This window comes from Tursiops truncatus, chromosome 11 (assembly GCF_011762595.2).
Source record: "Tursiops truncatus isolate mTurTru1 chromosome 11, mTurTru1.mat.Y, whole genome shotgun sequence".
Lineage (NCBI taxonomy): Eukaryota > Metazoa > Chordata > Mammalia > Artiodactyla > Delphinidae > Tursiops > Tursiops truncatus.
This window is the reverse complement of record NC_047044.1, coordinates 56,025,156-56,036,134: the sequence shown is the minus strand read 5'-3', so window position 1 is coordinate 56,036,134 and position 10,979 is coordinate 56,025,156. Positions and strand designations below refer to the sequence as shown.

The following is a 10,979-nucleotide window of genomic DNA, read 5'->3' as shown; positions in this document are numbered from 1 at the left end:
TATGCGGGGGTATATGTATACATATAGCTGATTCACTCTGTAATACAGCAGAAACTAACACACCATTGTAAAGCAATTGTACTCCAATAAAGTTGTTAAAAAAAAAGAAAAAAAAAAACAATGGCAACAACTAGAGTTTGGTTTATTCAACTTTATATCAAAACACATGAACAGCATAGAAGCCTGAGTCATGTACAGAACATTGAAAACAGTTCAGTGCCCCTGCATGCTTGCTCTTTTGTTAAGGCAGAGAGTTTAAACAGAGAGAAGTATGAAGGGCTCTAATCAAGCTGTTGGCTCCCAAGCTCCACCGATGCGCCTCCACAAGGTCGTGGCTCCCTGTGATCCTATCTGTGTATCCTTTCTGTTTTTTGCATCTTTTTATTGTTGTTGTTTGTTTTTTAACATCTTTATTAGAGTATAATTGCTTTACAATGGTGTGTTAGTTTCTGCTTTATAACAAAGTGAATCAGCTATACATAAACATATATCCCCATATCTCCTCCCTCCTGCAACTCCCTCTCACCCTCCCTATCCCACCCCTCTAGGTGGTCACAAAGCACCGAGGTGATCTCCCTGTGCCATGTGGCTGCTTCCCACTAGCTATCTGTTTTACATTTGGTAGTGTATATATGTCAATGCCACTCTCTCACTTCTTCCCAGCTTACCCTTCCCCCTCCCTGTGTCCTCAAGTCCATTCTCTACATCTGCGTCTTTATTCCTGTCCTGCCCCTGGGTTCTTCATGACTTTTTATTTTATTTTTTTTAGATTCCATATATATGTTAGCATATGGTATTTGTTTTTCTCTTTCTGACTTACTTCACTCTGTATGACAGTCTCTAGGTCCATCCACCTCACAAATAACTCAATTTTGTTTCTTTTTATGACTGAGTAATATTCCATTGTATATATGTGCCACATCTTCTTTATCCATTCATCTGTCTATGGGCACTTAGGTTGTTCCCATGTCCTGGCTATTGTAAATAGAGCTGCAATGAACATTGTGGTACATGACTCTTTTTGAATTATGGTTTTCTCTGGGTTTATGCCCAGTAGTGGGATTGCTGGATCATATGGTAGTTCTATTTTTAGTTTTTTAAGGAACCTCCATACTGTTCTCCACAGTGGCTGTATCAATTTATATTCCCACCAACAGTGCAAGAGGGTTCCCTTTTCTCCACACCCTTTCCAGCATTTATTGTTTGTAGATTTTTTGATGATGGCCATTCCGACTGGTGTGAGGTGATACCTCATTGTAGTTTTGTTTTGCATTTCTCTAATAATTAGTGATGTCGAGCGTTCTTTCATGTGTTTGTTGGCAATCTGTATATCTTCTTTGGAGAAATGTCTATTTAGGTCTTCTGCCCATTTTTGGATTGGGTTGTTTGTTTTTTTGATACTGAGCTGCATGAGCTGCTTGTAAATTTTGGAGATTAATCATTTGTCAGTTGCTTCATTTGCAAATATTTTCTCCTATCCTGAGGGTTGTCTTTTCGTCTTGTTTATGGTTTCCTTTGCTGTACAAAAGCTTCTAAGTTTCATTAGGTCCCATTTGTTTATTTTTGTTTTTATTTCCATTTTTCTAGGGGGTGGGTCAAAAAGGATCTTGCTGTGATTTATGTCATAGAGTGTTCTGCCTGTGTTTTCCTCTAAGAATTTGATAGTGTCTGGCCTTACATTTAGGTCTTTAATCCATTTTGAGTTTATTTTTGTGTATGGTGTTAGGGAGTGTTCTAATTTCATTCTTTTACATGAAAGCATCTTTAGCATTTGCCTTATGTATTGAGGTACTCCTATGTTGGGTGTGTAAATACTTACAATTGTTATATTTCCATTTGGATTGATCCCTTGATGATTATGTAGTGTCCTTCTTTGTCTCTTGTAATAGTCTTTATTTTAAAGTTTATTTTGTCCGATATGAGAATTGCTACTCCAGCTTTCTTTTGATTTCCATTTGCATGGAATATCTTTTTCCTTCCCCTCACTTTCAGTCTTATGTGTCCCTAGATCTGAAGTGGGTCTCTTGTAGACAACATATATACAGATCTTGTTTTTGTATCCATTCTGCCAGTCTATGTCTTTTGGTTGGAGCACTTAATCCATTTACATTTAAGGTAATTATCGATATGTATGTTCCTATTACCATTTTCTAAATTGTTTTGGGTTTGTTATTGTAGGTCCTTTCCTTTTCTTGTGTTTCCTGCCTAGAGAAGTTCCTTTAGCATGTGTTGTAATGCTAGTTTGGTGGTGCTGAATTCTCTTATTGAGAGAATTGCTGAATTGCTTCTTTGTAAAGGTTTTAATTTCTCTGTTGAATCGGAATAATATCTTTCCTGGGTAGAGTAATCTTTGTTGTAGGTTTTTCCCTTTCATCACTCTAAATATGTCCTGCCACTCCCTTCTGGCTTGCAGAGTTTCTGCTGAAAGATCAGCTGTTAACCTTATGGGGATTCCCTCTATGTTATTTGTTTCTTTTCCCTTGCTGCTTTTAATATTTTTTCTTTAATTTTTGATAGTTTGATTAATTTGTGTCTTGGCATGTCTCTCCCTGGATTTATCCTGTATGGGGCTCTCTGAGCTTCCTGGACTTGATTGTTTCCTTTCCCATATTAGGGAAGTTTTCAACTATAATGTCTTCAAATATTTTCTCAGCCCCTTTCTTTTTCTCTTCTTCTTCTGGGACCCCTATAATTCGAATGTTGGTTTTTTGTTTTTTTTTACCATGAAAAAATATTTAATGATTAAAAACATATATAGATTGGAAGAATATTCGACTAGGAGGAGGAATCATAAAGAGAAGTTGAAAAAATTAAAGGACAGCTTTAAACACACCAACTGAAACAGCATTTATAATTGGCCAAATTATTCCTTTGGCATTCTTTTAGCCAAATAAAAATAAAACTTACAGATGGATAATTGAGGTTCACTAACATTAGGTAGGATCAAAGTTCAAGGTAAAAATTAACTCTATATTTGGTTGCAGAGAAATGTGAAATTTACCTACGGCAATTTTCTACTGATGCCAAATTAAAAAGCATGGGTCGACATCTTTATAACAAACGGTTTGACAGATATTTTCTTGGCTTTAAAATGTTTTTTTATATATGCATAGAAATGTAATGAGGATAAGAATAGTCTTCTGTATTATCTGAACAGTTCATAAGGCCTTTGTCACTGTTAGTCACCTCAGATGTGAATATCTGCAGGGCCGTTAAATTAAAGCTGGCCAGAAAAGTTTACAAACTGCTACTGTTTCCAACTGATGAGATCCTCAGTTTTCTGGATTTTCTGGATGAGGATTATTTTCAGTTCTTTTTTCTGGCGATATATACAGGAAGTTACAGCAGATATATAAAGGGAAGATCAGAAGCCTGCTGTCCAAGTTCATCACTACTTGTTCTTGGTCCTTTTCAAGTGTAAGTATTTGATAGCCAGTTGTTCTACTCCGTATTAGTTTTCCACTACTATCAAAAGAAGCCAAACGTAATCTAAATGTTATGCTCCTTCAACGTTGTAAACTGACAGATCCACTACATGGCTGATTCAGTGTCTTGCGTTTGAAAATGATGTATCGATTGGTGTAAGTTACAAGCAGGTCAAAGCCGAAGTTAAAACATGTCCACCGCCAGCAGTATTCACCATCTTTGGCAAGCTTTCTACCACACCTCATGCTATTTCCCTCTAGCTCTTCTTTATTGATTTCTTGAGGCCCCACCTCACTGTCTTGTTCTGCCCAGAGCATAGCAAGCCACTGCTGTTTATACACAGAAGATAGCCATTCTGAAGGTACTGGAGAATCTTGTTCGATAATTCTCGTGGAGGCCAAATCACTGATAATATACTGTAACCTTAAATGTCTGAATACTGACACAAATGGTTTTCCTTGCTCAGTTTCAAGGAAGGTCATACCTTCAAAATCTTTTCTCCTCTTAGAAAACCAGACATCTGTTTCAGTCAAAAGCTGTTTTAAAGATCCATTCCAGGGCTTCCCTGGTGGCGCAGTGGTTGGGAGTCTGCCTGCAGATGCAGAGGACGCGGGTTCGTGCCCCGGTCCGGGAGGATCCCACATGCCGCGGAGCGGCTGGGCCCGTGAGCCATGGCCGCTGAGCCTGCGCGTCTGGAGCCTGTGCTTCGTAGCGGGAGGGGCCACAGCGGTGAGAGGCCCGCGTACCGCAAAAAAAAAAAAAAAAAAAAAAAAAAAAGATCCATTCCAAGAAGGCACAAGTTGAAGGAACATCCACTTTTTAAGGGCTGTGTATACATCCATCTCCACTTGCATCACAAATAAGTTAGATGAACCAATGAGTTGTTTCATGACATTTATACTGAGTTCTTTAAAAAGTTCAACATTCTGGTGAGTCATCGGATTGTTTAGAAGCCATTCAAGGCACTTTTTCTTTACAGAGTCCAGTCCATAGGTCCCTGCTGATGTGTAATAGCCACATACGGTTTTCACATTAACTGTTTCCTTCATCGTCTCACCACACTGCTGTATTAAACCATCCAACTGTAGCATACAAGCTGCTGCCAAAATGGCAATAACTGGACTGGGCTTTATTAAGACATCATCTGGATACAGTGACCCAAATGCCACCTGCAGTGCTTCTATATCAATATTCTGGTCTGGAATCTCCAGTTCAATAATATTCATGCTGGACTCCTTCCATGAACCACCAAACATACTAGAAAAGTAGCCAGATTGACATAAATATATTTTGTGTAAGCTCCATTCCTCTCCTAGAGCACAAATCTTAATGCCACTGTTTTCACCATTTAAAAATAATGTTTGATAAATATATTTGGACGTACTCTTCAATTTTTTCCTTCGAGGGGTGTTGAGGAGTCGCTGCTGCCCGTCCCCTTCCTGCTCATCCTCGTCTGTCTCAGAATCGGGGTGACAGTAGCAGAAGGCCCCTCTGCTCCGCTTGCGCTTACGGCTGCCCGGACGGTAACAGAAGCCGTGGGCGGCTGCGTCGCCACCACTCTCCGGCCTCCAGGCCGAGCCCCCCGCCCCAGAACCGGGCTCCTGCTGGGCTCGGGCTCACCCCGGGTGGCACAGCACTCGGCTGCTCAACGAGCCCATGGGTCACGGCTCGCCGAGACTTCAGGGAGCGCACCTCAGGGAGCCCAGCGAAAACGGTCTCCCGCCATGGCCCGGCCACCACTGCCGGCCTCCACGTAGCCTGTGTGCCTACACCGCCACCTTCTCATGGGCAACCCCGACTGTTGCATTGGACACTACCGCCTCCATCCTCCGCCATGCCTGCTGCCTCTGGCCGCGCAGCGCGCGCGGACCTCAGGACCTTGTCCCCACTGTTGGTGTGTTTAATGTTGTCCCAGAGGTCTCTGAGACTGTCCTCAATTCTTTCCATTCTTTTTTCTTTATTCTGCTCTGCAGTAGTTATTTCCACTATTTTATCTTCCAGGTCACTTATCCGTTCTTCTGCCTCAGTTATTCTGCTATTCATTCCTTCTAGAGAATTTTTAATTTCATTTATCGTGTTCATCATTGTTTGTTTGCTCTTTAGTTCTTCTAGGCCCTTGTTAAACGTTTCATGTATTTTCTCCGTTCTGTTTCCAAGATTTTGGATCATCTTTCCTATCATTACTCTGAATTCTTTTTCAGGTAGACTGCCTATTTCCTCTTCATTTGTTTGGTCTGGTACGTTTTTACCTTGCTCCTTCATCTGCTGTGCATTTCTCTATCTTCTCATTTTGCTTAACTTATTGTGTTTGGGGTCTCCTTTTTGCAGGCTGCAGGGGTAGTTCCCATTGTTTTTGGCATCTGCCCCAGTGGCTAAGGTTGGTTCAGTGGGTTGTGTAGGCTTCCTGGTGGAGGGGACTGGTGCCTGTGTTCTGGTGGATGAGGCTGGATCTTGTCTTTCTGGTGGGTAGGACTGTGTCCGGTGGTGTGTTTTGGGGTGTCTGTGACCTTATTATGATTTTAGGCAGCTTCTCAGCTAAGGGTGGGGTAGTGTTCCTGTCTTGCTAGTTGTTTGGCATAGGGTGTCCAGCACTGTAGCTTGCTGGTTGTTGAGTGGAGCTGGGTCTTAGCATTGAGATGGAGGTCTCTGGGCGCACTTTCACCGTTTGATATTACGTGGAGCTCGGAGGTCTCTGGTGGACCAATGTCCCGAAGGCGGCTCCCCCTCCTCAGAGACACAGGGCTGACACGCGGCTGGACCACCAAGCCCCTGTCAGCCACATTGCTCAAAAGAAAAAGGAGAAAAAAAGAAAGAAAGGAAGGAAAAAAACAATAAAGTTATTAAAATAAAAACTAGAGGGCTTCCCTCGTGGTGCAGTGGTTGAGAGTCTGCCTGCCGATGCAGGGGACACAGGTTCATGCCCCGGTCCAGGAAGATCCCACATGCCACGGAACAGCTAGGCCCATGAACCATGGCCGCTGAGCCTGTGCGTCTGGAGCCTGTGCTCTGCAACAGGAGAGGCCACAACAGTGAGAGGCCCGCGTACCGCAAAAAAAAAAAAAACTAGAAAAAATTATTAAAATTAAAAAAAATTAAAAAGTAATAAAAAAAGAAAATAAAAAAGAAAGAAGAGAGCAGCCAAACCAAAAAACAAATCCACCAATGATAGTAAGCACTAAAAACTATACAAACAACAGACAGACAGAACCCTAGGACAAATGGTAAAAGCAAAGCTATACAGACAAAATCACACAAAGAAACATACACATACACACTCACAAAAAGAGAAAAAGGAAAAAAAAAATCTTTTGGGAAGTCTGAGGTCTTTTGCCAGTGTTTAGTAGGTGTTCTGTAGGAGTTGTTCCACATGTAGATGTATTTTTGATGTATTTGTGGGGAGGAAGTTGATCTCCACATCTTTCTTCTCCACCATCTTGAAGATCTCCCCAGTACACAATTGTTTATGAGACATTGCTTAAATACCACGAAGGATGTAATGTGTATCATCAGAGAGGGAAGCCTCTTCCAAGGCTGAATGATGCTAATAGGAGACAGCTCTTGAACACCTAATATGTGCAAGACACTCTTCTAGATATTACACGAGGTATAAATTTGAGTCAGACTTTACGTTTGTACATAAAGTACTGACCCTCAAGTTGAGGGTATAATATGTTTTCGTGAAAAAATGACACTGTAATAGCTGAACTGTGTTCACTTGCCCATGTAGATTTTAGATGCTCTTACCTCCAATAGAGAGTTGAGGCAGATATCTGCTTACCAGGGCCTCTGCTTTGAACATTGTCTCTCCAGGGTCCCCTAAGTTGCATCTCCTTAAGTTTGTACCTGAACTTTCCCTTCCTGCCCAACAACTTTTAATTGATAACACATTTGCATAAATATCTGGGAATTTGATTGGCACTTCCTAGAGGCTCTTTGCCTGATTACATTTTCAGTTCCTGTCTCTCAAGTCATGGGCAAGTAATCCCCACCCTCACATCCACTGTAAGATTCCAGAACACTTGGCTACACACAGGTGCTGGCCCAGGCTCAGTGCCCCAGCCCTGCAGAAGCCAGTGGAGCCAGCTATGTGTGTCATGGAGAATAGCTGGTCACAAAGACCTGGAGAAGTGGAAAATTCTCCTTTGAAAGGGTCTATCAGGAATTGGAAAGTGAATGCAGGAGCTACCACCCTTTTCAAATATGGAGTCACTTTTAACATCTAAAACTCTCATGGCCAGTCATCTGATCCAGTTAACACTGTTAGTCTCTACTGATAAAGTAAATAATAATAATTGCTGCATTCAGAATACTTTAAGTTTATTTCTTATTGTATTAATTCTAATATTTCAAAAAATAATGGCACTTATGCATGTGAGACATATCATTTACTCAACTGTCAGCAGTGCTTGGTGTATATGTAACTTTATGATATCCTGGCAATAATTCCATGGGTGCTCAGGGATACATGTTTCATAGACTTTGAACCATATAATGATAAAAATATAATTAGAGAATCATACTGTGCAAAGCAGATTACACCCATTATCTCTTTTAGTCCTCAAAACCTCTCTATGGGATCTGCACTGTCAAACTCTATTTTATGGATGGGGAAACCAAGGCTTCCAAGAGAATGAGTAACTGGCCCCGGACATAGAGCTAGAAGTGACAAAGCTGAGGTTTGACCCAGGCCTGTCTGCCCTGAGAGCCTGACTCTATGACTTTACCATCAGACACCAGGAAAGGGGTAAGAGAGTCTGAGGTGGTTGAGTGCAAGAACTGTACCCAGAATTGCCACCATGCCCAGCCCTGCCACCTCTGTTGTTGATATATCAGCCTTTCTCTGGAGCTAACTGGAGCCTGACAGTGAAGTTAAGACACACACAACAAAGGGATTTTGTTTCAGTTTCCTAGAGCAGCCACTGAGTTAATGTTAAAATTTGATTTTGAGTTGATTTCACTCATCCATGCGATTTTGTTTTCTTAGTGCTTTCCAGGTGCATTTCTGCAGCATGATAAACCACCTTGGTCGACTGAACACATTTCTTGGTTTTACATCCTAACAAAAGCAAAGTAATTGTATAATTTTTCATCTGGATCCTCCAAATGAGCACAAGGGCAATCAGAAATTTCAATTATGATAAAATATAGGAAGTGTCAAGGATAATAAAGAGAAGAAGCAAATAAAATACTAAAGGAGTTAAGAGGAAAGAGGCATTATTTTGACCTTCTTAGGTTGGAGAAGGCTTTGTGTAAAAATAAGTTGGCATTTTTCCTGGATGTTGAGGAATAGTGAAGCTTTGGCAACTTGAAGTTGATGAGGGGATGGGCCTCTAGGTAGGAGGATCATTCCTCTATCATCTAAATCAGGGCGTATTAGAGACTAAAAATGGGGCACTTTTAATAATTGTAATAATAATTGTACCTAAGCAACAGAACAAACTGGGACTGTCCCGGGCAAACCGCATGTGTGGTCACCCAAAGTACAGGGGAAAGGGTAGAAGACCTCTCTGTCTTTGATTGGAGCAAGAGAGGGGAGTAGTAAAAAATCAAATTAGAAAAGTGCATTGGGACTACATTGCAAAGAACCTTGAGTGCCAGGTGATATTTTATAGACAGTCTAGTCATGGAAAGTTTGTGAATAGGTGAATACATGATATAAATGAAACTGTCTTTCAGAAAGATTAATTTGACAGTAGAGAGGAAGATGAATGACAGAGGGCAGACATGGGAATATTTACTTGATATGTCCATGATTTCTTCTCTATCTCCAAGTCTTCTTAGAGAATTTGCCTTGTCACAGTTTAAGTAAGGATAGCCCCATGTCCCATGGATCCTTGTTTTTCTTGATTACATTTGATAGAACCAGGGGTAAACATATGACTTTCGCTGGTTCAGTGAGATATTGTCCTCTTAGAAATTTGAAATCAAGACCAGAAACCAACTTTTTAAACTATAGGAATTCATCCTTTTGGGATACCTGAGGTGGGCCCTGAGTAAGAAATGAGTTTAGCAGAGAACTGGTGTGCTGTGTGCAGAGAGAGAGCAATACTGCAACAGTGCAAAGTGGAGCAGATATGAAAGGCCATGTGCACGTGTGAGAGAGAGGCAGAGAGACAGAGAGAAATGGAGACAGACAGACAGAGAGGAAGACTGAGAGAAGGAGAGGAGAGGAGAGGAGAAGGGAAGGAAGGGGAGAGAGAGATAATGACTGATGGCTTTGAGGTCCTGTGATACCTGCTGTACCTCATGCTCCATGATATTCCTCTGTGTTATTGTCATTAACTAAGTTGATCCTAGAACAATGTGGGAGTTAGGGGCACCGACCCTCCAAGGAGTTGAAAATCCACATAATCCACTTGTAATTTATAGTCAGCCCTTCGTATATACTGTTCCTCCATAGAAGCAGTTCCTCCTTATCTGTGGTTCTGCATCCTCAGATTCAACCAAGCTTGGATCGTGTAGCACTGTAATATGTACTACTGAAAAACAATGCGCTAATCTGTAAAAATACTGAATCACTGTGTGGTACACTTTAAACTAATGTAACATTATTATAAATCAGCTATACTTCAACAACAAAAATCCACGTATAAGTGGACTTATGCAGTTCAAACACATGTTGTTCAAGGGTCAATTGTACTTTCACCTTAATCTAATTTGATTAGGTTTATTTTCTTGAAAACAAATGTGTTCTGACTAAGGTAAAGAAGGAAATGTTCTCCAGTAAGACCCACCTATTGATTCTGGATCTGCTTTTTTGAACAACACAAACAAGTCTCCTTCTCATAATAGCCCTTCAAATATTTCAAGACAGGCATTGTTTTTTTATACAGTTTCCTATTCTTGAGGCTAAATATTTCTCTCTTCAGCAAGAGCTGTTCTGTCATCTATTTCTTGTTAAAGATGGTACTCAAAATTGAGTGCCTTCTTTTCACAATCTTCTTTTCTCCTGTGTTTTTTTTCAAGGCAGGAAAATTAAAGCACTCACTGTCCCTGACTCTCTTCCAGTTATGAGGAGATGGAGAGGACCTGAAGAATATTCTTAGCTAATGATATGTAAGTAGAAGTCTTATTACCAAACCAAAGTTGGGTCCACTCACCTGGGTGCAGTAAAGCCAATCTACTGACATTGGCTAGTGTTGAAGGAAAGTGCAGCATTTATTGCAGGGCACCAAGCAAGGAGTCCAGGCAGCTAATGCTCAAAAGGCCTGAATTCCTCAATGGCTTTCAGGGAAAGGATTTTGATACAGGGTGAGGGAGGGGGTTTGTAGGGTGTGTGATCAGCTCCTAGGCATTCTTCTGCTTGGTTGGTGGTGAGGTAACAGGGAACAGGGTGGTGTTTCAGAAGTCAACATCATCGACCTTCTAGCTCCAACTGGTTTGGTGTCTACTTGCTTTTGGTCAGCATGCAGTTAACTTCCACCTTGTGAGGCTTTCAGTATCTGAAGAACAGCTCAAGGATATGGCTCAGAATATTATCTATAGCCCTTGAGGAGGAACTAAAGTTCCTTGACTTTGTTTAATGGCTAAGCTATTATTATTTTGTCTTGCTT

The 10,979-nt window shown here is 41.1% G+C and overlaps 1 pseudogene; it reads right to left on the bottom strand.

Annotated features, from left to right (window-relative positions):
* Window positions 1–3,272: 3,272 nt before the first annotated feature.
* Window positions 3,273–5,084, bottom strand: LOC117314199 (germ cell-less protein-like 1 pseudogene; annotated as a pseudogene).
* Window positions 5,085–10,979: the final 5,895 nt, after the last annotated feature.